General features: G+C 45.6%; 1 protein-coding gene across 4 annotated transcripts in view; it reads right to left on the bottom strand.

Moving 5' to 3' along the window:
• Mcc (MCC regulator of WNT signaling pathway) overlaps nucleotides 1–12,041 on the bottom strand; it is a 369,600-nt gene that overhangs the window by 129,753 nt on the left and 227,806 nt on the right. The window contains exon 1 of one of the 4 annotated variants that reach the window (XM_041660360.1): nucleotides 10,676–10,695. The exons of the other annotated variants lie outside the window; for them this stretch is intronic. The gene's annotated coding sequence lies outside the window, so the exon portion shown is untranslated. Of the gene's footprint in view, nucleotides 1–10,675; nucleotides 10,696–12,041 lie in introns of those variants that run through there. 4 annotated transcript variants of the gene reach the window in all.

Genomic DNA, 12,041 nt, shown 5'->3' with positions numbered 1-12,041 from the left:
AGGGTACTTGGGATGCTTGCTGCTTGGCACCCGATGGTGAGCACATAGGACAGCCTCATGGTGGCATTCTGGTAGAAGCCCTGCTTTAGGGGAATCCTGAGAGGCACTGGTACCCAGAAAGGATGGTAGCGGTCCCTCAACATCTCGTCCCAATCAACTGTCTTGAACTCACCTCCACATTTATTGCCTGCGTTTTCCAAGCCATCTTTCACCTGCCCCATCACTGCCAGTCTTGCTTCTGCCTTTCAAGCATGGTTATCCAGCTGCATCTATCCCTGCCTGTATCCCAGCCAAACCCTTCTATCCCTGCTTATCTTTCAAAGTTAGCAGCCAGATTGTCTCCATCTCAAAGCTGACTGTGAAGTCTCCATACCGAAATTAGATGACCCCTTCTTGAACTCCTGTTATTTAAGGATTGATTTTTTTCATCATTTTTATATTACGTGTATTTGTGTGGGGGTGTGCACACATGAATGCAGGTACCATCAGAAGCCAAAAGAGGGTGTCGGATCCCCTGGAGATAGAGATACAGGCAGTTGTGACCTGCAAACATGGGGGCTGAGAATATCTTCTCAGGTCCTTTAGAAGAACAGGGCATGTTTTTAACCACCTAGTCATCTCCCCAGCCATAAGTCCCCATATTTGAAAACTTAAAAAGCAAAGTAAAAACTCAAACTCTGATAATACCACAAATTAGAAGGCGTACACTGTGAGATGGTCAAAGCTGGCTTCTGGATGCACACAAGTCAGAACTAACCACTGGAACACTTTTCACTCTGGGACCCTGGAAACTCCTCTTTGTTTAGGGTTTTGCCAGTGGGGATTAGAAAAAATGCATTAGTCACTAGCTGTTTTGAAGGTAAAAAACCAACAAACAACAACAACAACAAAAAAACCCAGTATATTTCAGAGCTCAGCCAAGGGAGACTTCCATGGCCTGGGGCTTCCCAAAGTTGTCTGGTAGAGAAGACAGTAATAAAATACACTAACAAAAGCATACATGAACACATATGACCAAGCCACAAAAAAGGAAAGAGCTCTTTCTGAAAAGGAAATTATTGTTACGTGTGAGCCATTAAGTTAAGTGACTCGTGCCATGTGCACCAGGCCTGTCAAAGTTTCCATGCGTACTAGGAAGTTAACAGATCTGGTGTGTGGCCATGCTCCGCTGTCATCTACTGAATGAGGAAGCAGGAGCGAGTAAAGCCAGCCATCAGTGAGCCTCCCCCACCCCAGCTTTGGGAATGGGATGTAAAAGGGGCCATACATTATTTAGAGCCAAAGAGGCCTGGGCTCAGATGGGAACAAATAGAGTCTGAATCGGTGCCAGCTTGTCCACATTATCTGCAAGCCTTCCCATATCCATTACACACTCCTGGTAGCCACAACCAGGCATGGTCAAGATTTATAGGACAAAGACTAAGGGGCCAACTAAGTTCTTCTGTTTAACAAAAGAGAAACTGATTCTGATGGCTATAGTACTATAGGAAACAGGAAGCTGGAACCACAGTTGCGTACTTCACCAGACAATGGCATGCAGTTAGACTCAGTTACTAAGGACGGCCACAGGTGACAGGGGCATGGCTGTAGAGCTGACGCTGTGTATTAAGTAACTTTCAAGAAGACACAGGATTTACATTTTCATACACGATAAATGCATTGCAAACAACACCAAAGTGGGGAGGTGGGTGGGAGGAAATTAGGATGGAGGCAGCGAATGTTTTACAGAGGGTTATGGTATGAAAAGTCACCTGACCTTAATTGCAATGGGACACATACTGTTCACACATTCCTCCTGATCATCAGGCCGACCCTTTGAAGCAGGTACCATCGATTACCCCCATCTTGTAAGTACGAGGTGGCCGAGTCAAAGGCTGAGTCCACATGACCAGGGCAGTCGGATTGGACAGTGGAAGGGACAGGAATCAACACTACCACCTCTAAAGACCAATTCTGAGCTCATTTCATAGTAAAAACAGACTGAAGAATAGTACAGGTGTTTAAGCAGATGAGCAATGGATACATAACAGAAAAATAAATGCGAGGAAGGAAAGCCACATTGTTCACGGGACAAAGATGAACTCCATGCAACACTTTTTTTTTTTAATGCAAGACCTTGAGAGAGTTTCCCTTCCAAGGCTGTCCGCTAAGCTGTGAGATGGAATGGGTGTGTTGCATAAAGAGCTGCCAAAGCATCCAGCAGGTCAAAAGACAGATTCAAAGTGCCAGCACTTCTTGCTCTTCCATTGTTTCAAGAGACTTCAAACCAGTGTTCGTGCAACAATGCAACATCCTTCCAGGAACTGTATGTGACCTCACACATTGTTACAACTCCTCAGAGGCCTTTGGTTGTGGTCGGTTAAAGACTAGCTGGAGACCACCTCCTTGACTTGAAGTAAAAGCAGTTGAATTGGCCTGAAGGATCAGATGCTTGGCAGCGATGGCCATCCGCGTCTGTAAATGCCCTCTCTTTACTGCTGAAGCCGGGACAACCAGTCTGAGAAGTTAACTACACCGATCATCTGAGATCCCTTTGACTGACTTACAGGTGGGTAATTCTGAACCCCACATCAAGTTACTATGTTATACTGCCTTTGAATTCCTAAGTCGCTTCTCAGATATGCAGAGAATAAACGGGAGGGAACCAAGTGAGCAAACAGGCATCTAGTTCCAGATGCTGAGGGAGTGTCCTGTAATTTAAATCTAAAAATGTACCCCCAAAAAGCTCATGTTAAAGCAATCGTTCTTAACTTGTGGGTAGCAACCCCTTTGAGGGTTGAACGACCCTTTCACAGGGGTCACCCAAGACCATCAGAAAACACAGATTTTACATCATAAGTCATAGCAGTAGAAAAATTATAGCTATGAAGTAACAATAAAAATAATCTTATGGTTGGGGTCTCCATGACAGGAGGAACTATATTAAGGGGCCGCAGCATTAGGAAGGTTGACAACCAGTTTGTTAAAAGCTCACATTGTGTCAAAATCCAGCTGTGTTTTGAGAGGTGACCGGATCTAACTTTACCAATGGATCCAATGATGAGTTCATAGATAAACGTGACATCAGGAAGTAGGCACTGTTCAGGGGAAATAACTGTGGACATGCCTTTGAGGGGCTGGATATCAGCCTGGTCCTTTCCTGTTTCTCTGTTTCTTAGCTGTCAATGAGGTACAGGTCTCTCCTTGGTAACAATGGGGGCTGGCTAACCTCCGAAGTGGTGAGCCAGGACAAGCACTCCTGAACTGTACCTGACTCTTGGGTACAGTCACAACAAATGGAAAACTGACTAACACAGAGGGATTCCAGTTTGGTGGGGTTATCTTTCACAACTTGAAAATGGAAACACTATGTGTTCAGGACATGGATAGGTGCCAAATTTACTATCAGAAGACCGGTAACTCCTTTCTTATTAGCTATGGCCTTAATTTACTGTCACACCCAAAGCGGCAGTCCAGGCACATCACCACTGTTAGGCTCCTGCAGGAGACCAGGCCTCAGGATTGGCACAGGTTATCTAAGTAGCTACACTGTCTAAAAGACCTCTCAGGAAACTTCAGCAGCCTACCGGACCCAGCCTCGTCACCTCCAGCCCACCACCCCTCAACCTTGAGTCTTTACCGATCGGGCGCTAAGGTGTCTACAAGGTCCTAACATATTAAGCCTGGAGCTGCTGTAACAGTGTTAGTCAAATTGAGAGTGTAAGATGAACTAGCCACCATATTCAGACTTGGTGACAGAAACTTCTGCTTGATTGATCACACAAGGCTGCTCCAAGTCAGGACGGCTTTGACAAGTCACTTATTCCCTTACTCTGTTTCTGTTAGGAGCTAATGGGCCTAAAAGGAAGGATGAAAGCAAATGTGTGTGCGGGCAGAAGAGGGAGTGATGACAAGCAATTGTTTTCCTTGATCAGGATCTTTGGCCAGCCAGGAGGGAAGAAAAGATCACATAGAAAAGGAAAGCCCATAAGGCTACAGGGCTTAGTGTTGGAATACCATGGAGAAATGGGTAGAGATCACGACACATTAAAAAATCCCAACCCATGGGGGAAATGTTTCTAAACTACAGGCTAAGAGTGAAAAGCTATACACTGTCTGCTTCTCTTTTTTTAATTAATTAATTAATTAATTAATTTATTTATTAAAGATTTCTGCCTCCTCCCCACCACCGCCTCCCATTTCCCTCCCCCTCCCCCAGTCAAGTCCCCCTCCCTCGTCAGCCCAAAGAGCAATCAGGGTTCCCTGCCCTGTGGGAAGTCCAAGGACCATCCACCTCCATCCAGGTCTGATAAGGTGAGCATCCAAACTGCCTAGGCTCCCCCAAAGCCAGTATGTGCAGTAGGATCAAAAACCCATTGCCATTGTTCTTGAGATCTCAGTAGTCCTCATTGTCTGCTATGTTCAGCGAGTCCGGTTTTATCCCATGCTTTTTCAGACCCAGGCCAGCTGGCCTTTGAACATTCAAGAAGCAGACTTACCCCTGACTTCTCTGCTTCAGGTGCAGTAAGTAGCTGAAGTTGGCTCGGTCTTACAAAGTTATCCAACAATCTGAGATCACAGCACCCGGAGCTGAGAAATAGCTGTGACCAGAGGCAAGCAGCAGTGTGTGATAATGGGCTCTGAGCTGGTCTTTTAGAAGGGTGCCTGCCTGGCTCGCAGAGGCAAAGAATAATAGTTAAGAGGCCCCCAGTTTTCAGAGCAGAGAAGTGTCTTTGAACAGAGACCATGATGACCATGCACATACCATCTTCAGGGTCAGGCCAAGGGCCTTTGACAGGAGTGACAGATTATAAGGTGGGCACAGTATAGCCAGGTGTCTACAGAGGAGGCAGGGCCTGTCCTCTACAGATGGTGTGAAGACTGTGAAATGACCAGAAACCAGCAAATGCAAAAATGACAATCACCTGCCTGGGCATTTACATCCCCGTCACTGGGAAGAAGTGGGGAGGGGCTGTTTAGCTGCCTTGCTCGTGGTTTCTTTCTATACATGACTGACACCTGTCAAGAGAAGACAGCTGGGTTCACCCCCACTAGCCCCCACATCAGCGTGCCCTGTTTCTGACCCTTCTTCTGAATGTCTGGGCTCAGTCTGTCTGCTCTCCTCTGCTGTGCCTTTAGAGGCTAATAGGTGAGTTCCGCATCTCTCTCTAGCCGTGGTGTAGACAACATCATGGAGGCCTGTTGCTGGACTGACAACACTGAATTCACAGGCACCTAGAAGGCCTTCCCAATGGGTCCCATCCCCTCTCTGTGGCAGTCCAAAGCTGAACCCAGGAAGAGACAAGTGAACAGAAGAGCGACAGGGCAAAGGTAGTGAGGATGACGACTGTGAGGGCTCTCCAGTGTCCCAGCCATGACAGCAGAGCCCCTCCCTGACACGAGCCGCATCCGTGTACATAGCAGGACGTGAACACATAAGAAACGAGGGCACAAGGCTGAGTATGGGTGAGAAGGATGCAGACAGACGGCACAAAGTGACAGAACGTATTTACCAGGCAGTCCAGGCATGGACATCAGTCTCCTGACGGGAAGAAGGTCTAAGCAGCACTTTCCACGTGGGAAGGCTTCCAGTTCCACATACCTCCACGTTCAACCTGGCCATTTCCCTGCAGGTCCTAAAAAGGTATTCTCATGGGATGAGAATCCAATCAGAGTCTTGAGATGTTCTGACAAGACATGGCTGTTGGGCAGTGACATGGGTTTGCTGTAGCTCAAAGTTGCCTTCTTTCTGCTTCAGAGCCCAAAATGCTGAGATTACAGGCAAGACCTACTATACCAATCCAGGTCACACCACACCTCCAAGAATGAATGGCAGTCACAAAGGCACACAGACCCTCTGACGACTCCACTGGCAATGAGGAGAAAATGATAATCCAGATACTAGTGTTTCACTAAGGCTGGTTTTTCCTGTTCCTGAACATAAGGATCTATTTGCAGTAGGAAATCTAGGATTTTTTTTTGAGGGGAGAGTAACAGAAATATCACTTATATCTTAAATCATTTAAAATTCAGCATATGCCTTTTGTATGGGTCAAATGCATGTACACACACACATATGCACACACATGCAAGGGGGGGCACTTCAGAATTATGCTAGCCAGATGGAACCCTACCTCTAACACTGTGCTGTGTGCGACTTTAACAATTTGCACTTGTCTCTAAAAATGGGAATTCTCCCATCTTTTCTCGCGGTCGCTAAGAACACCAGAGATGATATCTAAAGCACACAATGCAGTCAGACAAGGACACATTGTTTGGTGGGAGCCAAACACAGTCTGCAAGTTGGGGAATTGCGCAGGTTCCATGTCAGTGTCTAACTGCTGTGTATCAGTGGCTAAAGCCCTGATGACTTTGAGAAACATGTGCTTGTTACCTTACAGTTCTGGGGGTCGGGGGCCTGGAAATGCTTTCCCTTGGGCCTAACCGAGGAACGGGCAGGCAGGGCTCCCAAGGGAGGCTCCAAGGAAGAATTTGTTTCCTTATGTCTTCTAGCTTCGGGTGACTGCCAGCATTTTTTGTTTGCAACCTCTTCTACTTTCATGGCCAGAAGCACAGCATCTTCAAATCTCCACCATCGCATCTCTTTCCTTTAACAATGACTTTCCAGACTCCCTCTTACCTTTTTATTAAGCCCCACCTAGACAACCCAACCTAATCTGCCATCTTAAGGGTCTTAATCGTGTCTGGAGATTAAGCTGTGGACATCTTTGGGAGGATCATCACTCGGGCCAGCGGATGCTCTGACAATACCATGCTCTTTAGGGACAGGAACGGGGATTTCTTGAAAATGGTCTCTCCATGTGCCCACATTCTTATAAAATCAACAGCTTTGCTGTCACGGCCCACTCGTCTGCTCTTTTCAGAAAAACCTTTGTGTCTCACCAGGTTAGTGATGAGTGCACGTGCACACGCATTTTATACACTGCCATACATCCAAGTCATAAAGAATCATGTGTGCACATGCATTTATGCCATATATTCAAGTCCTATAGAATCATGTGTGCACACGCATTTATGCCATACATCCAAGTCATATAGAATCATGTGTGCACACGCATTTTATACACTGCCATACATCCAAGTCATATAGAATCATGTGTGCACACACATTTTATACACTGCCATACATCCAAGTCATATAGAATCATGTGTGCACACGCATCTTATACACTGCCATAATTCAAGTCATATAGAATCATGTGTGCACACGCATCTTATACACTGCCATAATTCAAGTCATATAGAATCATGTGCGCACATGCATTTATGCCATACATTCAAGTCATATAGAATCATGTGTGCACACGCATTTATGCCATACATTCAAGTCATATAGAATCATGTGTGCACACGCATTTTATACACTGCCATATATCCAAGTCATATAGAGTCATGTGTGCACACGCATCTTATACACTGCCATACATCCAAGTCATATAGAATCATGTGTGCACACGCATTTTATACACTGCCATAATTCAAGTCATATAGAATCATGTGCGCACATGCATTTATGCCATACATTCAAGTCCTATAGAATCATGTGTGCACACGCATTTATGCCATACATTCAAGTCATATAGAATCATGTGTGCACACGCATTTTATACACTGCCATACATCCAAGTCATATAGAATCATGCGTGCACACACATTTATGCCATACATTCAAGTCATATAGAATCATGTGTGCAAACGCATCTTATACACTGCCATACATTCAAGTCCTATAGAATCATGTGTGCACACACATTTATGCCATACATTCAAGTCATATAGAATCATGTCATATTTAAAACCCATTTTCTACTTTTAATTTTGCCTCTATTACATTCTTTTTGGTTTATGCTCTTCATACATATGTATGTTTCTATTTATGGGGCCATGCTGTACCCCCAGGTCTGGGATTCAACATGGATCTGTTTTAATGAATGTTATACACTCAGGAGTTTGTCCTCTTATGGGTTTCCTTGTAAAGAAGGGTTAACCAAATGCAGCTTAGGTAACACTTACTACTTTTCTTTAAATGCATGTTTTGAGAGTAGTTTAGCTTTTTCCAGTCATCTGTAGCCGGGGATCATTGTTTACAGAATGCCACTAATAGCGGTGACACAATTACAGAAATTGGACTTGGGTAAGGTTACCCTGCCTCCAAAGAACTTGTTCTGCGATCTCAAGCCCACAAAGAAAAATAAACATCATCCTTCTGGTTTTCTCAGTGGGGAGCAACAGCAAACTAGTTAGGTTTGACAAATGAGAATGTCGTGAATTTGCCAGGGATCTAAGAATCCAGGGCATCCAGTGGGACAACATGGTGCTAATTTACCCAAGGCTTGCACAAGACTTCACGTAAAACATTTTTTGAGAAGTTAACTGTTGAATAAATGATGAGATGTCCAGCACTGACCGGTAGTAGAACGGGGAGAGGCCTTATCTGAATTTACAGGTAACATCATAACCATGAGTTATGAGTGCAGTCAGGTGACTAAGCTGAGCAGCAGCCACACCCTTTCTACGTGGTGGTTGTGCCATAGGCTTTCCCAGGATGTCGTGTGGACTAAATACATCCAAAAATTTGTTGAAGGGACCAGCAAAAGAGGTCAGCACCTAGATGGCTTCTAGCTCATTCTTGTTAAGAGGATGGTGGCAGACCTCAGGAAAGCATCTCCATGGGTTCTTGACTACAGCAGCATTCTCAGCAGACAGTGCTAAGAAGGGAATTCAACTAGTAACACAAACACTCTCTGCCAGTGCTCACGGATGGACATCAAGTTATAACAACCAGAAGCCCCTGCGGAATTCAACTCACTCCTGGTCTCAATCAGATACAAGTTGCTTACTTAGGATGGCCAATAAAGCTGCAATAGGCAACTTCAACTCCTTCCTAACTGTCATCATGCTCAGTTAATGCACTCACCCCCAGTTGCATGTGAAAGTGATTGGCCACCGTGTATGTGTCTGGGCTGTGCGCCGGAGATATCTTAAGTTCTGCTAACCTGGCAGAGCCATGGTCTCTATGCCTGAGAAATAAAGGGGGTCTTCTCTGCAGCAGTAGATACCCTTGAAAGGACAGGGAGACAAGAACAGTGGTTTTCTTTCTCATCACGTTCCGGAAGTCTGGCACTGTTATCTGCATAAGGCTAGATATCCCCTCTTCTGAAGATGAGGGGTTTTGATCTTTCCTCCAGGGCTGCAGGACAGCAAGGGCCAACTCAGCACTTAACGTGGAGTACGTGTTCAAACACGATAAAAGCAAACTTCAGAGAATTTGCACACTAACAGAGGGAAGCCGGGGAGAAGCTAACTTCGCAGTTAGCCTTCTAGAAAGGCACTGAGGTGACACAGCTATTCACGGGGATGGGACACACAAATGGCACAAGGGTTGTGGAGCGGCCACAGCGGGGCTACGCTGAAAGCCAGGATCACAGAGGCAGAGGTGTAGTGATTCCATGGTTTCAGTGCTGGAGGTAGACTTTCAACAGTCATCTGTCCTAGAGATCAGAACATAAAGAACTCTGTACAAACTAGTGGTGAGTGAGATACAAACAAAGACCATAATTACCCTCGCTCTGCATGCCAGCGGTCCAAAAGTCACAAAACAAACTACTACAAGCCACATCAATAGAGGTGGGTCCCTTCCCACACAACAAACAATATATGTTCTAGTCAGATAAACTCCTATATCACAAAGCCACTGGCACCTTGAATAGACAAAGTGTGTCGAGTCCCAAGAAACTAAACACATAATTGTACATGGGGATGTTTTTCACCATTTGCCATGGGTAGATCCAGGAGAGGCTGTTTATCTAAAGCAAGTAGAAAGAGGACTGGGGAAGTGGGTGCACTCAAAGCAGACACCCTGCAGCAGGCACCTAGGGTCCCGACAAGCTTGCAGGTTTTGCTATGATACTGTGAGTACTGAGAAAGCTGCTGGGGCTCCCAGGGGGATGAGACTTCAAGGTTGGGTGACCACCTGGGACAGTAGTCAACAGGCTAACCCCACCTACCCTGAGACAGCAACTCCCACAGGTAGGAATAACATGGAAGACCTCCAGGCTAACTTCACCTTCTCTGCCTGCCTTATCTGGCTTTCACAGGGGCACCACAATGCAAAACATCCTAGGACTTTCTGAGGCTAGCTCTGCAACCCAAGAGAGACATGTTCCTGGCTTCTTTCAGGTGAAGCTGATTGACTGAGAAGACAAAAAAGCACAAGGCTAACAGCTATGTAAGCCAACATAAAGGAGGTACCATGTGTATGAGGCACTAGGGTTGGCTCCCAAATGAGGAGAAAGGGCACCTCACATGCAGGTGTGGAAAGAGTTTTGTAATAGACAAACTGAAAAAGTAAATTTATTTTACTGTGAGGTTTTGAAAGTGGAGGGAAACACTCAGGGCAAACCTAAGACCTTGCTATGTTAGGACAGGTCACCACGGACAGAAAGGGACTTCAATCCTGACAGGAAGAAGGTAAGTGAAGATGTATTATCATCGGGATTAAACGCATCATCAACAAGTGATAAATATTGGGACCCTGGTCATAATGGAAAGGTGATCTCATCCAATAGCACCTGGGAGGGGGGCTGCAGCCATAGGAAGCTGTACTTTGTCCATGAGAGCCATCCAGAAGGAGAAGAGCATCTGTGTGAAGACAGCAGCTGCATAGGAGACTCACCTGTGGCGTCACTGCCTGCCTGGCTCCCCAGGAAGAGGGCTCTCACCTCGCAGCAGTGCAGAAGATGAAAAGGTTTCTTCCAGCACCAAGAGAGTTTGGATCAATACAGAGAAGTCTCCCGGATCTAATGTTCCAGCTCCACTTAGCAAGGTGAGACCTTAGGTTCATAGAGCACACTGAGCTAATGCAGGAAGTCCCTTCCCCCAAGCCGCACACAGATGTGCAGAATAAAAATTACAGAATTAAAAAGCAAGTAAAAGTGTCTAGGGCTGCAGCTCAGTGGTACAATGCCTGTCTTGCATGTGCAAGGCGCTGAGTTTGACTATCATCAAAAAATAAAAGGCCAAACAAACAGAAACCTACTCAGAACAACCACTTCTCATAAACAAACAGAATCTTCAAAGGTATCGGGGTATGCTAGCAAGGACTCCCAGAGCTGCCTAGGTAAAACCAGAAGTGGCAGGGTCCTCCACACATGGAGCCAAGGGAAGGTTAAAACTGTGTGTGTGCTTGCAAGTCTCCAGCAGGGAAATTGGCTTTGCCAGCCAGTGCACAATGAGTTGATATACTGTTGGGGTCATCTACAAGTTAACTGGAACATAACAGTTGAGGTGAAACATGTAAGTTAGGCTCTAAAATGAAAAACCCCTTGCACACAGGGGAAGAGTTCCTGACATCTCTGGGTGCGTGACTCTAGCAGCAGACATTAGTGCACCATTTCCATCTGTCTCCCAGCTTCCCCACAAGCCAAAGACCCAAACGTGCATGACATCCTAAATCCACGTTCCTTACCGGTGACTTCAGTTATCTTTTATTTTTCTCCAAACCTATGAGTTCTCTTAAACAAATTTCTGGAATTGCATAGCTGTTGCTTTTGATATTTTCATCTTGATGAAAATGTGAAAGAAATGCTAAAAATGCATTCTGGTTCATCCTTCAAATCTTAATGTTTAGATGTTATTATACATAAAGCAAGAATTCAATTGTGCAAGAAGGCAGATTAAGTCAGGCTTGTTTCATTTATGTCTGGAACACATATCTCCCCAGCCCCCGTTTTGGGGGGAAAATCTTGTTCTGCGAGAGGGATAAAGCAAATTTAAAAGTAAGCTTTACACTTAAGCTAAGTGAGATCTGGGGACTGGGGAATAAAATGATCTTCTGACAGGCCATCCAAGACCCATCAGAGGGTCCATGCTTACAGCTCTCAGTTAAAATGGGGTGACAAACAGCATCAAGGGGGAACCACAATCCTGCTCTCTTCCTCCCCCTCCATTCCTTCCCAGTCCTTGATGGCTGCCAGGCATAAGCAAGTGACCTCCACCCCTCCACACTCCACTCCCTTCCTCCTCAGCAGAAGCCCGCAGTC

This window comes from Microtus oregoni, unplaced genomic scaffold (assembly GCF_018167655.1).
Source record: "Microtus oregoni isolate MIOR12 unplaced genomic scaffold, Mior012 000011F_ref0000422, whole genome shotgun sequence".
NCBI classification, from domain to species: Eukaryota; Metazoa; Chordata; class Mammalia; order Rodentia; family Cricetidae; genus Microtus; species Microtus oregoni.
This window is presented reverse-complemented; position numbering and strand designations above follow the sequence as displayed.